Source organism: Somniosus microcephalus, unplaced genomic scaffold, assembly GCF_052327205.1.
Source record: "Somniosus microcephalus isolate GS21.2 unplaced genomic scaffold, FLI_Smic_1.0 unresolved_chr2, whole genome shotgun sequence".
NCBI lineage: Eukaryota > Metazoa > Chordata > Chondrichthyes > Squaliformes > Somniosidae > Somniosus > Somniosus microcephalus.
Window position 1 is genome coordinate 36599593 of NW_028225180.1, and position 23416 is coordinate 36623008.

Sequence of the window (23416 nt, forward strand, 5' to 3'; positions counted from 1 at the left end):
CGCCCGAACAGGGACTTGAACCCTGGACCCTCAGATTAAAAGTCTGATGCTCTACCGACTGAGCTATCCGGGCTCATGCATGTAAGCTAACACAGCGACATTCACTGGCCGAGATGCAACATTACATCGTTGACATCCTCCTGTACTGATCCCGGCTGCACAGCGCATTTCGCTCACACACCCACACTTCATAAATACCCTTACCGCCACCACGCTCTTTTATGTTTTGTGTTTTGTGAGGCTGCGTGAGTGAAAGTAAAAATCGCGAGCTAACTGCTACTTTAGCGGCAGGGCAAAGATCTGCATAAGATACTTGCTGTATGACCCCGGATAGTTCAGTCAATAAAACATCAGACTTTTAATGTGAGTGTCCAGGATTCAAGGCCCTATTCGAGCGTTGCTTTTATCAGTGAAGACAACAAGTAAATTTACACTTGAAACCGGTGATATTAGAAAATACCCTATTTAAAGAATCAGACGTTTGGTTGCAAAGTTTTAAAATATATTAATAAATACTTATATAAATTATTAATGGAAAATGTAATATATTTCATAATTCAGGTGTCAATGAAGACAACACAAAATTTACACTTGAAAGCAGAGACTTTATAAAATACTATGTCAGAAAAACAGATTTGCTTGCAAAGCTTTAAAGTATATTTACCCCCAGTTCCAGCACACACATTTGAAAGAATTTCTGAATGTGCCTGCTACTTAAATACAATCCACATCTTGGAGGACTGCTAATGTGTTTCCGTTGTTTATAAAAGGAAAAAGGGATAGACCGAGTAATTACAGACCAGTCAGGCTAATCCTGGTGCTGTGAAAATTATTGGAAAAAATTCTGAAGGCCAGGATAAATCGTCATGTAGAAAGACAAGGAGTAATCAGCGACAGTCAGCATTGATTTGCCAAGGGAAGATCGTGTCTGATTAACTTTGATTGAATTTTTTGAGGAGGCAACAAGGAGGTTCGATAGGGGTAGCGCGTTTGATGTAGTGTATATGGATTTTGGCAAGTCTTTTCATATTCTGCATTTCCTTCTGCATAATCCCATCTGTACAGCGCATTTCTATCACACGCCCACTCTCTGCCTATGGGGCTACGGGAGTGAAAGTAGACACTGACAATCGTCAGTTAACTGCAACTTTAGATTCAGTGCGAAGATGTGCATAACCTGTAAGTAGCAGACCCATCAAAAAATCCTTTCAAATACATGCACTGGTTACTGGGTGAGCAAGAATAAACACGGACGGGGGACCATGCATACAAATCATCAAAACAACCCTGTGCTAAGCGATCCCACAACCAACCGATCAGATCAAAGCACTGCAGTCCTGTGACCATCCAGTCATCAATGGTGGTAGATCTTTAAATAACTAACGGGAGGAGGAGACTCCATGAACATTCCCATCATCAATGATGGTGGAGGCCAGCACGCTGTGCAAAAGATAAGGTTGAAGCATTTGCAACTATCTTCAACCAGAAGTGCCGAGTGAAATGATTCATCTCGGCCACCTCCTGAGGTTCCTACCATCACAGAAGCCAGTCTTCAGCCAATTTGATTCACTCCACGTGATATTAAGAAAGGGCTGAGCGCACTGGATACAACAAAGGCTATGGACTCTAACAACATCCCGGCTGTTCTGCTGATGTCTTGTGCTCCAGAACTAGGCGCACCTCTAGCCAAGCTGTTTCAGTGCAGCTACAACACTGGCATCTACCCGACAATGCAGAAAGCTGCCCAGGTATGTCCTGTCCACAAAAAGCAGGAGAAATCCAATCCAGCCAATTACTGCCCCAGCAGTCTACTCTCAGTCATCAGCAAAATGATGGAAGTTGTCATCGACAGTGCTATCAAGTGGCACTTACTCACCAATAACTTGCTCACTGATGCTCAGTTTGGGTTCCGCCAGGACCACTCGGCTCCAGACCTCATTACAGCCTTGGTCCAACCATGGACAAAGGAGCTGAATTCCAGAGGTGAGGTGAGAGTGACTGCTCTTGACATCAAGGCAGCATTTGACCAGGTGTGTGGCATCAAGGAGCCCGAGTAAAATTGAAGTCAATGGGAATCGGAGGGAAAACTCTCCACTGGTTGGAGTCACACCCAGCACAATGGAAGATGGTTGTGGTTGTTGGAGGCCAATCATCTGAGCCACAGGACATCGCTGCAGGAGTTCCTCCGGGCAGTGTCCTAGGCCCAACCATCTTCCCTCCAACATAAGTTCAGAACTGGGGATGTTCGCTGATGACTGCACAGTGTTCAGTTCCATTCACAACTCCTCAGATAATGAAGCAGCCCGTGCCCACATGCAGCAAGACTTGGACGACATTCAGGCTGGGGCTGATAAGTGACAAGTAATATTTGCGCCACACAAGTGCCCGGCAATGACTATCTGCAACAAAAGAGCCTCTAACCACCACCTCTTCATATTCAACAGCATTATCAATGCCGAATCCCTGAACAAAGACCTGAGCCCTCAGAATAAAAGTCTGATGCGCTATTATTGGATTAATTCAAAATTAAACAGAGAATCATCTGCAACTGCTTTTCTTTCGGCTCCTGCATCAACACCTCTGGTGTCCCACAAGGATCTATCCTTGGCCCCTTCTTATTTCTCATCCACATGCCAGCCCTCAGCAACATCATCTGAAAACACAGTGTCAGTCTCCACATGTATGCTGATAACACCCAGCTCCACCTCACCACCACCTCTCTCAACACCCTCCACGGTTTCTAAATTGTCAGACTGCTAGTCCAGTAGTGAATGAGGAGACATTTTCTCCAATTAAATATAGGGAAGACCAAAGCCATTGTTGTCGGTCCCCGCCAGACGGGATGACAGCAGAATGAAATGCAGAATGTGAACGATGTAATGTTCAATATCAGCCACTGGATGTCGCTGTGTTATGAAAAGAGCGTGAGCCCAGATAGTTCAGTCGGTGAAACATCAGACTTTTAATCTCAGGGTTCAGGTCTTTGTTTGGGTGCTGCTTTTCATTAAAAATTCTCAATTTCGTCTTTCAGGCAACCCCGTGAAAAAGAAACCGTTCATGCTGATCTGATTAACGCATTTTAATGATTAGTCACAGTGGCCGTGCTTTAAGGTACATGGAGCGATAGTTTCGAGATGATCAGTTGCAACGTTCATGCAGCCCCATGAAACACGAGCATTTCAAGCTGGTCATCCCTGATGTTTCAATAAAACTTTTTGATTTGTGTTGCATATTTGTCACATCTGAATTTTGAAATATATTACATATTCTAGTGTTTACTTAATATATTTTAAAATTTTGCAAGCAAATGTCTGATTCTTTTGATGGGGTATTTTCTAATGTCACTGCTTTTAAGTGTAAGTTTAGGTGTTGTCTTTACTGATAAAAGCAGCGCCCGAACCAGGGACTTGAACCCTGGACCCTCAGATTAAAAGTCTGATGCTCTACCGACTGAGCTATCCGGGCTCATGCATGTAAGCTAACACAGCGACATTCACTGGCCGAGATGCAACATTACATCGTTGACATCCTCCTGTACTGATCCCGGCTGCACAGCGCATTTCGCTCACACACCCACACTTCATAAATACCCTTACCGCCACCACGCTCTTTTATGTTTTGTGTTTTGTGAGGCTGCGCGAGTGAAAGTAAAAATCGCGAGCTAACTGCTACTTTAGCGGCAGGGCAAAGATCTGCATAAGATACTTGCTGTATGACCCCGGATAGTTCAGTCAATAAAACATCAGACTTTTAATGTGAGTGTCCAGGATTCAAGGCCCTATTCGAGCGTTGCTTTTATCAGTGAAGACAACAAGTAAATTTACACTTGAAACCGGTGATATTAGAAAATACCCTATTTAAAGAATCAGACGTTTGGTTGCAAAGTTTTAAAATATATTAATAAATACTTATATAAATTATTAATGGAAAATGTAATATATTTCATAATTCAGGTGTCAATGAAGACAACACAAAATTTACACTTGAAAGCAGAGACTTTATAAAATACTATGTCAGAAAAACAGATTTGCTTGCAAAGCTTTAAAGTATATTTACCCCCAGTTCCAGCACACACATTTGAAAGAATTTCTGAATGTGCCTGCTACTTAAATACAATCCACATCTTGGAGGACTGCTAATGTGTTTCCGTTGTTTATAAAAGGAAAAAGGGATAGACCGAGTAATTACAGACCAGTCAGGCTAATCCTGGTGCTGTGAAAATTATTGGAAAAAATTCTGAAGGCCAGGATAAATCGTCATGTAGAAAGACAAGGAGTAATCAGCGACAGTCAGCATTGATTTGCCAAGGGAAGATCGTGTCTGATTAACTTTGATTGAATTTTTTGAGGAGGCAACAAGGAGGTTCGATAGGGGTAGCGCGTTTGATGTAGTGTATATGGATTTTGGCAAGTCTTTTCATATTCTGCATTTCCTTCTGCATAATCCCATCTGTACAGCGCATTTCTATCACACGCCCACTCTCTGCCTATGGGGCTACGGGAGTGAAAGTAGACACTGACAATCGTCAGTTAACTGCAACTTTAGATTCAGTGCGAAGATGTGCATAACCTGTAAGTAGCAGACCCATCAAAAAATCCTTTCAAATACATGCACTGGTTACTGGGTGAGCAAGAATAAACACGGACGGGGGACCATGCATACAAATCATCAAAACAACCCTGTGCTAAGCGATCCCACAACCAACCGATCAGATCAAAGCACTGCAGTCCTGTGACCATCCAGTCATCAATGGTGGTAGATCTTTAAATAACTAACGGGAGGAGGAGACTCCATGAACATTCCCATCATCAATGATGGTGGAGGCCAGCACGCTGTGCAAAAGATAAGGTTGAAGCATTTGCAACTATCTTCAACCAGAAGTGCCGAGTGAAATTATTCATCTCGGCCACCTCCTGAGGTTCCTACCATCACAGAAGCCAGTCTTCAGCCAATTTGATTCACTCCACGTGATATTAAGAAAGGGCTGAGCGCACTGGATACAACAAAGGCTATGGACTCTAACAACATCCCGGCTGTTCTGCTGATGTCTTGTGCTCCAGAACTAGGCGCACCTCTAGCCAAGCTGTTTCAGTGCAGCTACAACACTGGCATCTACCCGACAATGCAGAAAGCTGCCCAGGTATGTCCTGTCCACAAAAAGCAGGAGAAATCCAATCCAGCCAATTACTGCCCCAGCAGTCTACTCTCAGTCATCAGCAAAATGATGGAAGTTGTCATCGACAGTGCTATCAAGTGGCACTTACTCACCAATAACTTGCTCACTGATGCTCAGTTTGGGTTCCGCCAGGACCACTCGGCTCCAGACCTCATTACAGCCTTGGTCCAACCATGGACAAAGGAGCTGAATTCCAGAGGTGAGGTGAGAGTGACTGCCCTTGACATCAAGGCAGCATTTGACCAGGTGTGTGGCATCAAGGAGCCCGAGTAAAATTGAAGTCAATGGGAATCGGAGGGAAAACTCTCCACTGGTTGGAGTCACACCCAGCACAATGGAAGGTGGTTGTTGGAGGCCAATCATCTGAGCCACAGGACATCGCTGCAGGAGTTCCTCCGGGCAGTGTCCTAGGTCCAACCATCTTCCCTCCAACATAAGTTCAGAACTGGGGATGTTCGCTGATGACTGCACAGTGTTCAGTTCCATTCACAACTCCTCAGATAATGAAGCAGCCCGTGCCCACATGCAGCAAGACTTGGACGACATTCAGGCTGGGGCTGATAAGTGACAAGTAACATTTGCGCCACACAAGTGCCCGGCAATGACTATCTGCAACAAAAGAGCCTCTAACCACCACCTCTTCATATTCAACAGCATTATCAATGCCGAATCCCTGAACAAAGACCTGAGCCCTCAGAATAAAAGTCTGATGCGCTATTATTGGATTAATTCAAAATTAAACAGAGAATCATCTGCAACTGCTTTTCTTTCGGCTCCTGCATCAACACCTCTGGTGTCCCACAAGGATCTATCCTTGGCCCCTTCTTATTTCTCATCCACATGCCAGCCCTCAGCAACATCATCTGAAAACACAGTGTCAGTCTCCACATGTATGCGGATAACACCCAGCTCCACCTCACCACCACCTCTCTCAACACCCTCCACGGTTTCTAAATTGTCAGACTGCTAGTCCAGTACTGAATGAGGAGACATTTTCTCCAATTAAATATAGGGAAGACCAAAGCCATTGTTGTCGGTCCCCGCCAGACGGGATGACAGCAGAATGAAATGCAGAATGTGAACGATGTAATGTTCAATATCAGCCACTGGATGTCGCTGTGTTGTGAAAAGAGCGTGAGCCCAGATAGTTCAGTCGGTGAAACATCAGACTTTTAATCTCAGGGTTCAGGTCTTTGTTTGGGTGCTGCTTTTCATTAAAAATTCTCAATTTCGTCTTTCAGGCAACCCCGTGAAAAAGAAACCGTTCATGCTGATCTGATTAACGCATTTTAATGATTAGTCACAGTGGCCGTGCTTTAAGGTACATGGAGCGATAGTTTCGAGATGATCAGTTGCAACGTTCATGCAGCCCCATGAAACACGAGCATTTCAAGCTGGTCATCCCTGATGTTTCAATAAAACTTTTTGATTTGTGTTGCATATTTGTCACATCTGAATTTTGAAATATATTACATATTCTAGTGTTTACTTAATATATTTTAAAATTTTGCAAGCAAATGTCTGATTCTTTTGATGTGGTATTTTCTAATGTCACTGCTTTTAAGTGTAAGTTTAGGTGTTGTCTTTACTGATAAAAGCAGCGCCCGAACAGGGACTTGAACCCTGGACCCTCAGATTAAAAGTCTGATGCTCTACCGACTGAGCTATCCGGGCTCATGCATGTAAGCTAACACAGCGACATTCACTGGCCGAGATGCAACATTACATCGTTGACATCCTCCTGTACTGATCCCGGCTGCACAGCGCATTTCGCTCACACACCCACACTTCATAAATACCCTTACCGCCACCACGCTCTTTTATGTTTTGTGTTTTGTGAGGCTGCGTGAGTGAAAGTAAAAATCGCGAGCTAACTGCTACTTTAGCGGCAGGGCAAAGATCTGCATAAGATACTTGCTGTATGACCCCGGATAGTTCAGTCAATAAAACATCAGACTTTTAATGTGAGTGTCCAGGATTCAAGGCCCTATTCGAGCGTTGCTTTTATCAGTGAAGACAACAAGTAAATTTACACTTGAAACCGGTGATATTAGAAAATACCCTATTTAAAGAATCAGACGTTTGGTTGCAAAGTTTTAAAATATATTAATAAATACTTATATAAATTATTAATGGAAAATGTAATATATTTCATAATTCAGGTGTCAATGAAGACAACACAAAATTTACACTTGAAAGCAGAGACTTTATAAAATACTATGTCAGAAAAACAGATTTGCTTGCAAAGCTTTAAAGTATATTTACCCCCAGTTCCAGCACACACATTTGAAAGAATTTCTGAATGTGCCTGCTACTTAAATACAATCCACATCTTGGAGGACTGCTAATGTGTTTCCGTTGTTTATAAAAGGAAAAAGGGATAGACCGAGTAATTACAGACCAGTCAGGCTAATCCTGGTGCTGTGAAAATTATTGGAAAAAATTCTGAAGGCCAGGATAAATCGTCATGTAGAAAGACAAGGAGTAATCAGCGACAGTCAGCATTGATTTGCCAAGGGAAGATCGTGTCTGATTAACTTTGATTGAATTTTTTGAGGAGGCAACAAGGAGGTTCGATAGGGGTAGCGCGTTTGATGTAGTGTATATGGATTTTGGCAAGTCTTTTCATATTCTGCATTTCCTTCTGCATAATCCCATCTGTACAGCGCATTTCTATCACACGCCCACTCTCTGCCTATGGGGCAACGGGAGTGAAAGTAGACACTGACAATCGTCAGTTAACTGCAACTTTAGATTCAGTGCGAAGATGTGCATAACCTGTAAGTAGCAGACCCATCAAAAAATCCTTTCAAATACATGCACTGGTTACTGGGTGAGCAAGAATAAACACGGACGGGGGACCATGCATACAAATCATCAAAACAACCCTGTGCTAAGCGATCCCACAACCAACCGATCAGATCAAAGCACTGCAGTCCTGTGACCATCCAGTCATCAATGGTGGTAGATCTTTAAATAACTAACGGGAGGAGGAGACTCCATGAACATTCCCATCATCAATGATGGTGGAGGCCAGCACGCTGTGCAAAAGATAAGGTTGAAGCATTTGCAACTATCTTCAACCAGAAGTGCCGAGTGAAATGATTCATCTCGGCCACCTCCTGAGGTTCCTACCATCACAGAAGCCAGTCTTCAGCCAATTTGATTCACTCCACGTGATATTAAGAAAGGGCTGAGCGCACTGGATACAACAAAGGCTATGGACTCTAACAACATCCCGGCTGTTCTGCTGATGTCTTGTGCTCCAGAACTAGGCGCACCTCTAGCCAAGCTGTTTCAGTGCAGCTACAACACTGGCATCTACCCGACAATGCAGAAAGCTGCCCAGGTATGTCCTGTCCACAAAAAGCAGGAGAAATCCAATCCAGCCAATTACTGCCCCAGCAGTCTACTCTCAGTCATCAGCAAAATGATGGAAGTTGTCATCGACAGTGCTATCAAGTGGCACTTACTCACCAATAACTTGCTCACTGATGCTCAGTTTGGGTTCCGCCAGGACCACTCGGCTCCAGACCTCATTACAGCCTTGGTCCAACCATGGACAAAGGAGCTGAATTCCAGAGGTGAGGTGAGAGTGACTGCCCTTGACATCAAGGCAGCATTTGACCAGGTGTGTGGCATCAAGGAGCCCGATTAAAATTGAAGTCAATGGGAATCGGAGGGAAAACTCTCCACTGGTTGGAGTCACACCCAGCACAATGGAAGATGGTTGTGGTTGTTGGAGGCCAATCATCTGAGCCACAGGACATCGCTGCAGGAGTTCCTCCGGGCAGTGTCCTAGGTCCAACCATCTTCCCTCCAACATAAGTTCAGTACTGGGGATGTTCGCTGATGTCTGCACAGTGTTCAGTTCCATTCACAACTCCTCAGATAATGAAGCAGCCCGTGCCCACATGCAGCAAGACTTGGACGACATTCAGGCTGGGGCTGATAAGTGACAAGTAACATTTGCGCCACACAAGTGCCCGGCAATGACTATCTGCAACAAAAGAGCCTCTAACCACCACCTCTTCATATTCAACAGCATTATCAATGCCGAATCCCTGAACAAAGACCTGAGCCCTCAGAATAAAAGTCTGATGCGCTATTATTGGATTAATTCAAAATTAAACAGAGAATCATCTGCAACTGCTTTTCTTTCGGCTCCTGCATCAACACCTCTGGTGTCCCACAAGGATCTATCCTTGGCCCCTTCTTATTTCTCATCCACATGCCAGCCCTCAGCAACATCATCTGAAAACACAGTGTCAGTCTCCACATGTATGCGGATAACACCCAGCTCCACCTCACCACCACCTCTCTCAACACCCTCCACGGTTTCTAAATTGTCAGACTGCTAGTCCAGTACTAAATGAGGAGACATTTTCTCCAATTAAATATAGGGAAGACCAAAGCCATTGTTGTCGGTCCCCGCCAGACGGGATGACAGCAGAATGAAATGCAGAATGTGAACGATGTAATGTTCAATATCAGCCACTGGATGTCGCTGTGTTGTGAAAAGAGCGTGAGCCCAGATAGTTCAGTCGGTGAAACATCAGACTTTTAATCTCAGGGTTCAGGTCTTTGTTTGGGTGCTGCTTTTCATTAAAAATTCTCAATTTCGTCTTTCAGACAACCCCGTGAAAAAGAAACCGTTCATGCTGATCTGATTAACGCATTTTAATGATTAGTCACAGTGGCGGTGCTTTAAGGTACATGGAGCGATAGTTTCGAGATGATCAGTTGCAACGTTCATGCAGCCCCATGAAACACGAGCATTTCAAGCTGGTCATCCCTGATGTTTCAATAAAACTTTTTGATTTGTGTTGCATATTTGTCACATCTGAATTTTGAAATATATTACATATTCTAGTGTTTACTTAATATATTTTAAAATTTTGCAAGCAAATGTCTGATTCTTTTAGATGGGGTATTTTCTAATGTCACTGCTTTTAAGTGTAAGTTTAGGTGTTGTCTTTACTGATAAAAGCAGCGCCGAACAGGGACTTGAACCCTGGACCCTCAGATTAAAAGTCTGATGCTCTACCGACTGAGCTATCCGGGCTCATGCATGTAAGCTAACACAGCGACATTCACTGGCCGAGATGCAACATTACATCGTTGACATCCTCCTGTACTGATCCCGGCTGCACAGCGCATTTCGCTCACACACCCACACTTCATAAATACCCTTACCGCCACCACGCTCTTTTATGTTTTGTGTTTTGTGAGGCTGCGTGAGTGAAAGTAAAAATCGCGAGCTAACTGCTACTTTAGCGGCAGGGCAAAGATCTGCATAAGATACTTGCTGTATGACCCCGGATAGTTCAGTCAATAAAACATCAGACTTTTAATGTGAGTGTCCAGGATTCAAGGCCCTATTCGAGCGTTGCTTTTATCAGTGAAGACAACAAGTAAATTTACACTTGAAACCGGTGATATTAGAAAATACCCTATTTAAAGAATCAGACGTTTGGTTGCAAAGTTTTAAAATATATTAATAAATACTTATATAAATTATTAATGGAAAATGTAATATATTTCATAATTCAGGTGTCAATGAAGACAACACAAAATTTACACTTGAAAGCAGAGACTTTATAAAATACTATGTCAGAAAAACAGATTTGCTTGCAAAGCTTTAAAGTATATTTACCCCCAGTTCCAGCACACACATTTGAAAGAATTTCTGAATGTGCCTGCTACTTAAATACAATCCACATCTTGGAGGACTGCTAATGTGTTTCCGTTGTTTATAAAAGGAAAAAGGGATAGACCGAGTAATTACAGACCAGTCAGGCTAATCCTGGTGCTGTGAAAATTATTGGAAAAAATTCTGAAGGCCAGGATAAATCGTCATGTAGAAAGACAAGGAGTAATCAGCGACAGTCAGCATTGATTTGCCAAGGGAAGATCGTGTCTGATTAACTTTGATTGAATTTTTTGAGGAGGCAACAAGGAGGTTCGATAGGGGTAGCGCGTTTGATGTAGTGTATATGGATTTTGGCAAGTCTTTTCATATTCTGCATTTCCTTCTGCATAATCCCATCTGTACAGCGCATTTCTATCACACGCCCACTCTCTGCCTATGGGGCAACGGGAGTGAAAGTAGACACTGACAATCGTCAGTTAACTGCAACTTTAGATTCAGTGCGAAGATGTGCATAACCTGTAAGTAGCAGACCCATCAAAAAATCCTTTCAAATACATGCACTGGTTACTGGGTGAGCAAGAATAAACACGGACGGGGGACCATGCATACAAATCATCAAAACAACCCTGTGCTAAGCGATCCCACAACCAACCGATCAGATCAAAGCACTGCAGTCCTGTGACCATCCAGTCATCAATGGTGGTAGATCTTTAAATAACTAACGGGAGGAGGAGACTCCATGAACATTCCCATCATCAATGATGGTGGAGGCCAGCACGCTGTGCAAAAGATAAGGTTGAAGCATTTGCAACTATCTTCAACCAGAAGTGCCGAGTGAAATGATTCATCTCGGCCACCTCCTGAGGTTCCTACCATCACAGAAGCCAGTCTTCAGCCAATTTGATTCACTCCACGTGATATTAAGAAAGGGCTGAGCGCACTGGATACAACAAAGGCTATGGACTCTAACAACATCCCGGCTGTTCTGCTGATGTCTTGTGCTCCAGAACTAGGCGCACCTCTAGCCAAGCTGTTTCAGTGCAGCTACAACACTGGCATCTACCCGACAATGCAGAAAGCTGCCCAGGTATGTCCTGTCCACAAAAAGCAGGAGAAATCCAATCCAGCCAATTACTGCCCCAGCAGTCTACTCTCAGTCATCAGCAAAATGATGGAAGTTGTCATCGACAGTGCTATCAAGTGGCACTTACTCACCAATAACTTGCTCACTGATGCTCAGTTTGGGTTCCGCCAGGACCACTCGGCTCCAGACCTCATTACAGCCTTGGTCCAACCATGGACAAAGGAGCTGAATTCCAGAGGTGAGGTGAGAGTGACTGCCCTTGACATCAAGGCAGCATTTGACCAGGTGTGTGGCATCAAGGAGCCCGATTAAAATTGAAGTCAATGGGAATCGGAGGGAAAACTCTCCACTGGTTGGAGTCACACCCAGCACAATGGAAGATGGTTGTGGTTGTTGGAGGCCAATCATCTGAGCCACAGGACATCGCTGCAGGAGTTCCTCCGGGCAGTGTCCTAGGTCCAACCATCTTCCCTCCAACATAAGTTCAGTACTGGGGATGTTCGCTGATGACTGCACAGTGTTCAGTTCCATTCACAACTCCTCAGATAATGAAGCAGCCCGTGCCCACATGCAGCAAGACTTGGACGACATTCAGGCTGGGGCTGATAAGTGACAAGTAACATTTGCGCCACACAAGTGCCCGGCAATGACTATCTGCAACAAAAGAGCCTCTAACCACCACCTCTTCATATTCAACAGCATTATCAATGCCGAATCCCTGAACAAAGACCTGAGCCCTCAGAATAAAAGTCTGATGCGCTATTATTGGATTAATTCAAAATTAAACAGAGAATCATCTGCAACTGCTTTTCTTTCGGCTCCTGCATCAACACCTCTGGTGTCCCACAAGGATCTATCCTTGGCCCCTTCTTATTTCTCATCCACATGCCAGCCCTCAGCAACATCATCTGAAAACACAGTGTCAGTCTCCACATGTATGCGGATAACACCCAGCTCCACCTCACCACCACCTCTCTCAACACCCTCCACGGTTTCTAAATTGTCAGACTGCTAGTCCAGTACTGAATGAGGAGACATTTTCTCCAATTAAATATAGGGAAGACCAAAGCCATTGTTGTCGGTCCCCGCCAGACGGGATGACAGCAGAATGAAATGCAGAATGTGAACGATGTAATGTTCAATATCAGCCACTGGATGTCGCTGTGTTGTGAAAAGAGCGTGAGCCCAGATAGTTCAGTCGGTGAAACATCAGACTATTAATCTCAGGGTTCAGGTCTTTGTTTGGGTGCTGCTTTTCATTAAAAATTCTCAATTTCGTCTTTCAGACAACCCCGTGAAAAAGAAACCGTTCATGCTGATCTGATTAACGCATTTTAATGATTAGTCACAGTGGCGGTGCTTTAAGGTACATGGAGCGATAGTTTCGAGATGATCAGTTGCAACGTTCATGCAGCCCCATGAAACACGAGCATTTCAAGCTGGTCATCCCTGATGTTTCAATAAAACTTTTTGATTTGTGTTGCATATTTGTCACATCTGAATTTTGAAATATATTACATATTCTAGTGTTTACTTAATATATTTTAAAATTTTGCAAGCAAATGTCTGATTCTTTTGATGGGGTATTTTCTAATGTCACTGCTTTTAAGTGTAAGTTTAGGTGTTGTCTTTACTGATAAAAGCAGCGCCCGAACAGGGACTTGAACCCTGGACCCTCAGATTAAAAGTCTGATGATCTACCGACTGAGCTATGCGGGCTCATGCATGTAAGCTAACACAGCGACATTCACTGGCCGAGATGCAACATTACATCGTTGACATCCTCCTGTACTGATCCCGGCTGCACAGCGCATTTCGCTCACACACCCACACTTCATAAATACCCTTACCGCCACCACGCTCTTTTATGTTTTGTGTTTTGTGAGGCTGCGTGAGTGAAAGTAAAAATCGCGAGCTAACTGCTACTTTAGCGGCAGGGCAAAGATCTGCATAAGATACTTGCTGTATGACCCCGGATAGTTCAGTCAATAAAACATCAGACTTTTAATGTGAGTGTCCAGGATTCAAGGCCCTATTCGAGCGTTGCTTTTATCAGTGAAGACAACAAGTAAATTTACACTTGAAACCGGTGATATTAGAAAATACCCTATTTAAAGAATCAGACGTTTGGTTGCAAAGTTTTAACATATATTAATAAATACTTATATAAATTATTAATGGAAAATGTAATATATTTCATAATTCAGGTGTCAATGAAGACAACACAAAATTTACACTTGAAAGCAGAGACTTTATAAAATACTATGTCAGAAAAACAGATTTGCTTGCAAAGCTTTAAAGTATATTTACCCCCAGTTCCAGCACACACATTTGAAAGAATTTCTGAATGTGCCTGCTACTTAAATACAATCCACATCTTGGAGGACTGCTAATGTGTTTCCGTTGTTTAAAAAAGGAAAAAGGGATAGACCGAGTAATTACAGACCAGTCAGGCTAATCCTGGTGCTGTGAAAATTATTGGAAAAAATTCTGAAGGCCAGGATAAATCGTCATGTAGAAAGACAAGGAGTAATCAGCGACAGTCAGCATTGATTTGCCAAGGGAAGATCGTGTCTGATTAACTTTGATTGAATTTTTTGAGGAGGCAACAAGGAGGTTCGATAGGGGTAGCGCGTTTGATGTAGTGTATATGGATTTTGGCAAGTCTTTTCATATTCTGCATTTCCTTCTGCATAATCCCATCTGTACAGCGCATTTCTATCACACGCCCACTCTCTGCCTATGGGGCTACGGGAGTGAAAGTAGACACTGACAATCGTCAGTTAACTGCAACTTTAGATTCAGTGCGAAGATGTGCATAACCTGTAAGTAGCAGACCCATCAAAAAATCCTTTCAAATACATGCACTGGTTACTGGGTGAGCAAGAATAAACACGGACGGGGGACCATGCATACAAATCATCAAAACAACCCTGTGCTAAGCGATCCCACAACCAACCGATCAGATCAAAGCACTGCAGTCCTGTGACCATCCAGTCATCAATGGTGGTAGATCTTTAAATAACTAACGGGAGGAGGAGACTCCATGAACATTCCCATCATCAATGATGGTGGAGGCCAGCACGCTGTGCAAAAGATAAGGTTGAAGCATTTGCAACTATCTTCAACCAGAAGTGCCGAGTGAAATGATTCATCTCGGCCACCTCCTGAGGTTCCTACCATCACAGAAGCCAGTCTTCAGCCAATTTGATTCACTCCACGTGATATTAAGAAAGGGCTGAGCGCACTGGATACAACAAAGGCTATGGACTCTAACAACATCCCGGCTGTTCTGCTGATGTCTTGTGCTCCAGAACTAGGCGCACCTCTAGCCAAGCTGTTTCAGTGCAGCTACAACACTGGCATCTACCCGACAATGCAGAAAGCTGCCCAGGTATGTCCTGTCCACAAAAAGCAGGAGAAATCCAATCCAGCCAATTACTGCCCCAGCAGTCTACTCTCAGTCATCAGCAAAATGATGGAAGTTGTCATCGACAGTGCTATCAAGTGGCACTTACTCACCAATAACTTGCTCACTGATGCTCAGTTTGGGTTCCGCCAGGACCACTCGGCTCCAGACCTCATTACAGCCTTGGTCCAACCATGGACAAAGGAGCTGAATTCCAGAGGTGAGGTGAGAGTGACTGCCCTTGACATCAAGGCAGCATTTGACCAGGTGTGTGGCATCAAGGAGCCCGAGTAAAATTGAAGTCAATGGGAATCGGAGGGAACACTCTCCACTGGTTGGAGTCACACCCAGCACAATGGAAGATGGTTGTGGTTGTTGGAGGCCAATCATCTGAGCCACAGGACATCGCTGCAGAAGTTCCTCCGGGCAGTGTCCTAGGTCCAACCATCTTCCCTCCAACATAAGTTCAGAACTGGGGATGTTCGCTGATGACTGCACAGTGTTCAGTTCCATTCACAACTCCTCAGATAATGAAGCAGCCCGTGCCCACATGCAGCAAGACTTGGACGACATTCAGGCTGGGGCTGATAAGTGACAAGTAACATTTGCGCCACACAAGTGCCCGGCAATGACTATCTGCAACAAAAGAGCCTCTAACCACCACCTCTTCATATTCAACAGCATTATCAATGCCGAATCCCTGAACAAAGACCTGAGCCCTCAGAATAAAAGTCTGATGCGCTATTATTGGATTAATTCAAAATTAAACAGAGAATCATCTGCAACTGCTTTTCTTTCGGCTCCTGCATCAACACCTCTGGTGTCCCACAAGGATCTATCCTTGGCCCCTTCTTATTTCTCATCCACATGCCAGCCCTCAGCAACATCATCTGAAAACACAGTGTCAGTCTCCACATGTATGCGGATAACACCCAGCTCCACCTCACTCAACACCCTCCACGGTTTCTAAATTGTCAGACTGCTAGTCCAGTACTGAATGAGGAGACATTTTCTCCAATTAAATATAGGGAAGACCAAAGCCATTGTTGTCGGTCCCCGCCAGACGGGATGACAGCAGAATGAAATGCAGAATGTGAACGATGTAATGTTCAATATCAGCCACTGGATGTCGCTGTGTTGTGAAAAGAGCGTGAGCCCAGATAGTTCAGTCGCTGAAACATCAGACTTTTAATCTCAGGGTTCAGGTCTTTGTTTGGGTGCTGCTTTTCATTAAAAATTCTCAATTTCGTCTTTCAGGCAACCCCGTGAAAAAGAAACCGTTCATGCTGATCTGATTAACGCATTTTAATGATTAGTCACAGTGGCGGTGCTTTAAGGTACATGGAGCGATAGTTTCGAGATGATCAGTTGCAACGTTCATGCAGCCCCATGAAACACGAGCATTTCAAGCTGGTCATCCCTGATGTTTCAATAAAACTTTTTGATTTGTGTTGCATATTTGTCACATCTGAATTTTGAAATATATTACATATTCTAGTGTTTACTTAATATATTTTAAAATTTTGCAAGCAAATGTCTGATTCTTTTGATGGGGTATTTTCTAATGTCACTGCTTTTAAGTGTAAGTTTAGGTGTTGTCTTTACTGATAAAAGCAGCGCCCGAACAGGGACTTGAACCCTGGACCCTCAGATTAAAAGTCTGATGCTCTACCGACTGAGCTATCCGGGCTCATGCATGTAAGCTAACACAGCGACATTCACTGGCCGAGATGCAACATTACATCGTTGACATCCTCCTGTACTGATCCCGGCTGCACAGCGCATTTCGCTCACACACCCACACTTCATAAATACCCTTACCGCCACCACGCTCTTTTATGTTTTGTGTTTTGTGAGGCTGCGTGAGTGAAAGTAAAAATCGCGAGCTAACTGCTACTTTAGCGGCAGGGCAAAGATCTGCATAAGATACTTGCTGTATGACCCCGGATAGTTCAGTCAATAAAACATCAGACTTTTAATGTGAGTGTCCAGGATTCAAGGCCCTATTCGAGCGTTGCTTTTATCAGTGAAGACAACAAGTAAATTTACACTTGAAACCGGTGATATTAGAAAATACCCTATTTAAAGAATCAGACGTTTGGTTGCAAAGTTTTAAAATATATTAATAAATACTTATATAAATTATTAATGGAAAATGTAATATATTTCATAATTCAGGTGTCAATGAAGACAACACAAAATTTACACTTGAAAGCAGAGACTTTATAATATACTATGTCAGAAAAACAGATTTGCTTGCAAAGCTTTAAAGTATATTTACCCCCAGTTCCAGCACACACATTTGAAAGAATTTCTGAATGTGCCTGCTACTTAAATACAATCCACATCTTGGAGGACTGCTAATGTGTTTCCGTTGTTTAAAAAAGGAAAAAGGGATAGACCGAGTAATTACAGACCAGTCAGGCTAATCCTGGTGCTGTGAAAGTTATTGGAAAAAATTCTGAAGGCCAGGATAAATCGTCATGTAGAAAGACAAGGAGTAATCAGCGACAGTCAGCATTGATTTGCCAAGGGAAGATCGTGTCTGATTAACTTTGATTGAATTTTTTGAGGAGGCAACAAGGAGGTTCGATAGGGGTAGCGCGTTTGATGTAGTGTATATGGATTTTGGCAAGTCTTTTCATATTCTGCATTTCCTTCTGCATAATCCCATCTGTACAGCGCATTTCTATCACACGCCCACTCTCTGCCTATGGGGCTACGGGAGTGAAAGTAGACACTGACAATCGTCAGTTAACTGCAACTTTAGATTCAGTGCGAAGATGTGCATAACCTGTAAGTAGCAGACCCATCAAAAAATCCTTTCAAATACATGCACTGGTTACTGGGTGAGCAAGAATAAACACGGACGGGGGACCATGCATACAAATCATCAAAACAACCCTGTGCTAAGCGATCCCACAACCAACCGATCAGATCAAAGCACTGCAGTCCTGTGACCATCCAGTCATCAATGGTGGTAGATCTTTAAATAACTAACGGGAGGAGGAGACTCCATGAACATTCCCATCATCAATGATGGTGGAGGCCAGCACGCTGTGCAAAAGATAAGGTTGAAGCATTTGCAACTATCTTCAACCAGAAGTGCCGAGTGAAATGATTCATCTCGGCCACCTCCTGAGGTTCCTACCATCACAGAAGCCAGTCTTCAGCCAATTTGATTCACTCCACGTGATATTAAGAAAGGGCTGAGCGCACTGGATACAACAAAGGCTATGGACTCTAACAACATCCCGGCTGTTCTGCTGATGTCTTGTGCTCCAGAACTAGGCGCACCTCTAGCCAAGCTGTTTCAGTGCAGCTACAACACTGGCATCTACCCGACAATGCAGAAAGCTGCCCAGGTATGTCCTGTCCACAAAAAGCAGGAGAAATCCAATCCAGCCAATTACTGCCCCAGCAGTCTACTCTCAGTCATCAGCAAAATGATGGAAGTTGTCATCGACAGTGCTATCAAGTGGCACTTACTCACCAATAACTTGCTCACTGATGCTCAGTTTGGGTTCCGCCAGGACCACTCGGCTCCAGACCTCATTACAGCCTTGGTCCAACCATGGACAAAGGAGCTGAATTCCAGAGGTGAGGTGAGAGTGACTGCCCTTGACATCAAGGCAGCATTTGACCAGGTGTGTGGCATCAAGGAGCCCGAGTAAAATTGAAGTCAATGGGAATCGGAGGGAAAACTCTCCACTGGTTGGAGTCACACCCAGCACAATGGAAGATGGTTGTGGTTGTTGGAGGCCAATCATCTGAGCCACAGGACATCGCTGCAGGAGTTCCTCCGGGCAGTGTCCTAGGTCCAACCATCTTCCCTCCAACATAAGTTCAGAACTGGGGATGTTCGCTGATGACTGCACAGTGTTCAGTTCCATTCACAACTCCTCAGATAATGAAGCAGCCCGTGCCCACATGCAGCAAGACTTGGACGACATTCAGGCTGGGGCTGATAAGTGACAAGTAACATTTGCGCCACACAAGTGCCCGGCAATGACTATCTGCAACAAAAGAGCCTCTAACCACCACCTCTTCATATTCAACAGCATTATCAATGCCGAATCCCTGAACAAAGACCTGAGCCCTCAGAATAAAAGTCTGATGCGCTATTATTGGATTAATTCAAAATTAAACAGAGAATCATCTGCAACTGCTTTTCTTTCGGCTCCTGCATCAACACCTCTGGTGTCCCACAAGGATCTATCCTTGGCCCCTTCTTATTTCTCATCCACATGCCAGCCCTCAGCAACATCATCTGAAAACACAGTGTCAGTCTCCACATGTATGCGGATAACACCCAGCTCCACCTCACCACCACCTCTCTCAACACCCTCCACGGTTTCTAAATTGTCAGACTGCTAGTCCAGTACTGAATGAGGAGACATTTTCTCCAATTAAATATAGGGAAGACCGAAGCCATTGTTGTCGGTCCCCGCCAGACGGGATGACAGCAGAATGAAATGCAGAATGTGAACGATGTAATGTTCAATATCAGCCACTGGATGTCGCTGTGTTGTGAAAAGAGCGTGAGCCCAGATAGTTCAGTCGGTGAAACATCAGACTTTTAATCTCAGGGTTCAGGTCTTTGTTTGGGTGCTGCTTTTCATTAAAAATTCTCAATTTCGTCTTTCAGGCAACCCCGTGAAAAAGAAACCGTTCATGCTGATCTGATTAACGCATTTTAATGATTAGTCACAGTGGCGGTGCTTTAAGGTACATGGAGCGATAGTTTCGAGATGATCAGTTGCAACGTTCATGCAGCCCCATGAAACACGAGCATTTCAAGCTGGTCATCCCTGATGTTTCAATAAAACTTTTTGATTTGTGTTGCATATTTGTCACATCTGAATTTTGAAATATATTACATATTCTAGTGTTTACTTAATATATTTTAAAATTTTGCAAGCAAATGTCTGATTCTTTTGATGGGGTATTTTCTAATGTCACTGCTTTTAAGTGTAAGTTTAGGTGTTGTCTTTACTGATAAAAGCAGCGCCCGAACAGGGACTTGAACCCTGGACCCTCAGATTAAAAGTCTGATGCTCTACCGACTGAGCTATCCGGGCTCATGCATGTAAGCTAACACAGCGACATTCACTGGCCGAGATGCAACATTACATCGTTGACATCCTCCTGTACTGATCCCGGCTGCACAGCGCATTTCGCTCACACACCCACACTTCATAAATACCCTTACCGCCACCACGCTCTTTTATGTTTTGTGTTTTGTGAGGCTGCGTGAGTGAAAGTAAAAATCGCGAGCTAACTGCTACTTTAGCGGCAGGGCAAAGATCTGCATAAGATACTTGCTGTATGACCCCGGATAGTTCAGTCAATAAAACATCAGACTTTTAATGTGAGTGTCCAGGATTCAAGGCCCTATTCGAGCGTTGCTTTTATCAGTGAAGACAACAAGTAAATTTACACTTGAAACCGGTGATATTAGAAAATACCCTATTTAAAGAATCAGACGTTTGGTTGCAAAGTTTTAACATATATTAATAAATACTTATATAAATTATTAATGGAAAATGTAATATATTTCATAATTCAGGTGTCAATGAAGACAACACAAAATTTACACTTGAAAGCAGAGACTTTATAAAATACTATGTCAGAAAAACAGATTTGCTTGCAAAGCTTTAAAGTATATTTACCCCCAGTTCCAGCACACACATTTGAAAGAATTTCTGAATGTGCCTGCTACTTAAATACAATCCACATCTTGGAGGACTGCTAATGTGTTTCCGTTGTTTATAAAAGGAAAAAGGGATAGACCGAGTAATTACAGACCAGTCAGGCTAATCCTGGTGCTGTGAAAATTATTGGAAAAAATTCTGAAGGCCAGGATAAATCGTCATGTAGAAAGACAAGGAGTAATCAGCGACAGTCAGCATTGATTTGCCAAGGGAAGATCGTGTCTGATTAACTTTGATTGAATTTTTTGAGGAGGCAACAAGGAGGTTCGATAGGGGTAGCGCGTTTGATGTAGTGTATATGGATTTTGGCAAGTCTTTTCATATTCTGCATTTCCTTCTGCATAATCCCATCTGTACAGCGCATTTCTATCACACGCCCACTCTCTGCCTATGGGGCAACGGGAGTGAAAGTAGACACTGACAATCGTCAGTTAACTGCAACTTTAGATTCAGTGCGAAGATGTGCATAACCTGTAAGTAGCAGACCCATCAAAAAATCCTTTCAAATACATGCACTGGTTACTGGGTGAGCAAGAATAAACACGGACGGGGGACCATGCATACAAATCATCAAAACAACCCTGTGCTAAGCGATCCCACAACCAACCGATCAGATCAAAGCACTGCAGTCCTGTGACCATCCAGTCATCAATGGTGGTAGATCTTTAAATAACTAACGGGAGGAGGAGACTCCATGAACATTCCCATCATCAATGATGGTGGAGGCCAGCACGCTGTGCAAAAGATAAGGTTGAAGCATTTGCAACTATCTTCAACCAGAAGTGCCGAGTGAAATGATTCATCTCGGCCACCTCCTGAGGTTCCTACCATCACAGAAGCCAGTCTTCAGCCAATTTGATTCACTCCACGTGATATTAAGAAAGGGCTGAGCGCACTGGATACAACAAAGGCTATGGACTCTAACAACATCCCGGCTGTTCTGCTGATGTCTTGTGCTCCAGAACTAGGCGCACCTCTAGCCAAGCTGTTTCAGTGCAGCTACAACACTGGCATCTACCCGACAATGCAGAAAGCTGCCCAGGTATGTCCTGTCCACAAAAAGCAGGAGAAATCCAATCCAGCCAATTACTGCCCCAGCAGTCTACTCTCAGTCATCAGCAAAATGATGGAAGTTGTCATCGACAGTGCTATCAAGTGGCACTTACTCACCAATAACTTGCTCACTGATGCTCAGTTTGGGTTCCGCCAGGACCACTCGGCTCCAGACCTCATTACAGCCTTGGTCCAACCATGGACAAAGGAGCTGAATTCCAGAGGTGAGGTGAGAGTGACTGCCCTTGACATCAAGGCAGCATTTGACCAGGTGTGTGGCATCAAGGAGCCCGAGTAAAATTGAAGTCAATGGGAATCGGAGGGAAAACTCTCCACTGGTTGGAGTCACACCCAGCACAATGGAAGATGGTTGTGGTTGTTGGAGGCCAATCATCTGAGCCACAGGACATCGCTGCAGGAGTTCCTCCGGGCAGTGTCCTAGGTCCAACCATCTTCCCTCCAACATAAGTTCAGAACTGGGGATGTTCGCTGATGACTGCACAGTGTTCAGTTCCATTCACAACTCCTCAGATAATGAAGCAGCCCGTGCCCACATGCAGCAAGACTTGGACGACATTCAGGCTGGGGCTGATAAGTGACAAGTAACATTTGCGCCACACAAGTGCCCGGCAATGACTATCTGCAACAAAAGAGCCTCTAACCACCACCTCTTCATATTCAACAGCATTATCAATGCCGAATCCCTGAACAAAGACCTGAGCCCTCAGAATAAAAGTCTGATGCGCTATTATTGGATTAATTCAAAATTAAACAGAGAATCATCTGCAACTGCTTTTCTTTCGGCTCCTGCATCAACACCTCTGGTGTCCCACAAGGATCTATCCTTGGCCCCTTCTTATTTCTCATCCACATGCCAGCCCTCAGCAACATCATCTGAAAACACAGTGTCAGTCTCCACATGTATGCGGATAACACCCAGATCCACCTCACCACCACCTCTCTCAACACCCTCCACGGTTTCTAAATTGTCAGACTGCTAGTCCAGTACTGAATGAGGAGACATTTTCTCCAATTAAATATAGGGAAGACCAAAGCCATTGTTGTCGGTCCCCGCCAGACGGGATGACAGCAGAATGAAATGCAGAATGTGAACGATGTAATGTTCAATATCAGCCACTGGATGTCGCTGTGTTGTGAAAAGAGCGTGAGCCCAGATAGTTCAGTCGCTGAAACATCAGACTTTTAATCTCAGGGTTCAGGTCTTTGTTTGGGTGCTGCTTTTCATTAAAAATTCTCAATTTCGTCTTTCAGGCAACCCCGTGAAAAAGAAACCGTTCATGCTGATCTGATTAACGCATTTTAATGA

The 23416-nt window shown here is 43.9% G+C and overlaps 7 non-coding genes across 7 annotated transcripts; all 7 read right to left on the reverse strand.

The window, feature by feature from the left end:
- On the reverse strand, positions 1–73 carry trnak-uuu (transfer RNA lysine (anticodon UUU)). Its single transcript has one exon. It is a non-coding gene; the product is annotated as a tRNA-Lys (tRNA).
- A 3318-nt stretch (positions 74–3391) lies between these two features.
- trnak-uuu (transfer RNA lysine (anticodon UUU)) lies at positions 3392–3465 on the reverse strand. Its single transcript has one exon. It is a non-coding gene; the product is annotated as a tRNA-Lys (tRNA).
- A 3312-nt stretch (positions 3466–6777) lies between these two features.
- On the reverse strand, positions 6778–6850 carry trnak-uuu (transfer RNA lysine (anticodon UUU)). The gene has a single exon. It is a non-coding gene; the product is annotated as a tRNA-Lys (tRNA).
- Positions 6851–10167: 3317 nt separating this feature from the next.
- Positions 10168–10241, reverse strand: trnak-uuu (transfer RNA lysine (anticodon UUU)). The gene has a single exon. It is a non-coding gene; the product is annotated as a tRNA-Lys (tRNA).
- Positions 10242–13559: 3318 nt separating this feature from the next.
- trnak-uuu (transfer RNA lysine (anticodon UUU)) lies at positions 13560–13632 on the reverse strand. Its single transcript has one exon. It is a non-coding gene; the product is annotated as a tRNA-Lys (tRNA).
- Positions 13633–16939: 3307 nt separating this feature from the next.
- Positions 16940–17012, reverse strand: trnak-uuu (transfer RNA lysine (anticodon UUU)). Its single transcript has one exon. It is a non-coding gene; the product is annotated as a tRNA-Lys (tRNA).
- Positions 17013–20330: 3318 nt separating this feature from the next.
- Positions 20331–20403, reverse strand: trnak-uuu (transfer RNA lysine (anticodon UUU)). The gene has a single exon. It is a non-coding gene; the product is annotated as a tRNA-Lys (tRNA).
- Between the last annotated feature and the right edge of the window lie 3013 nt (positions 20404–23416).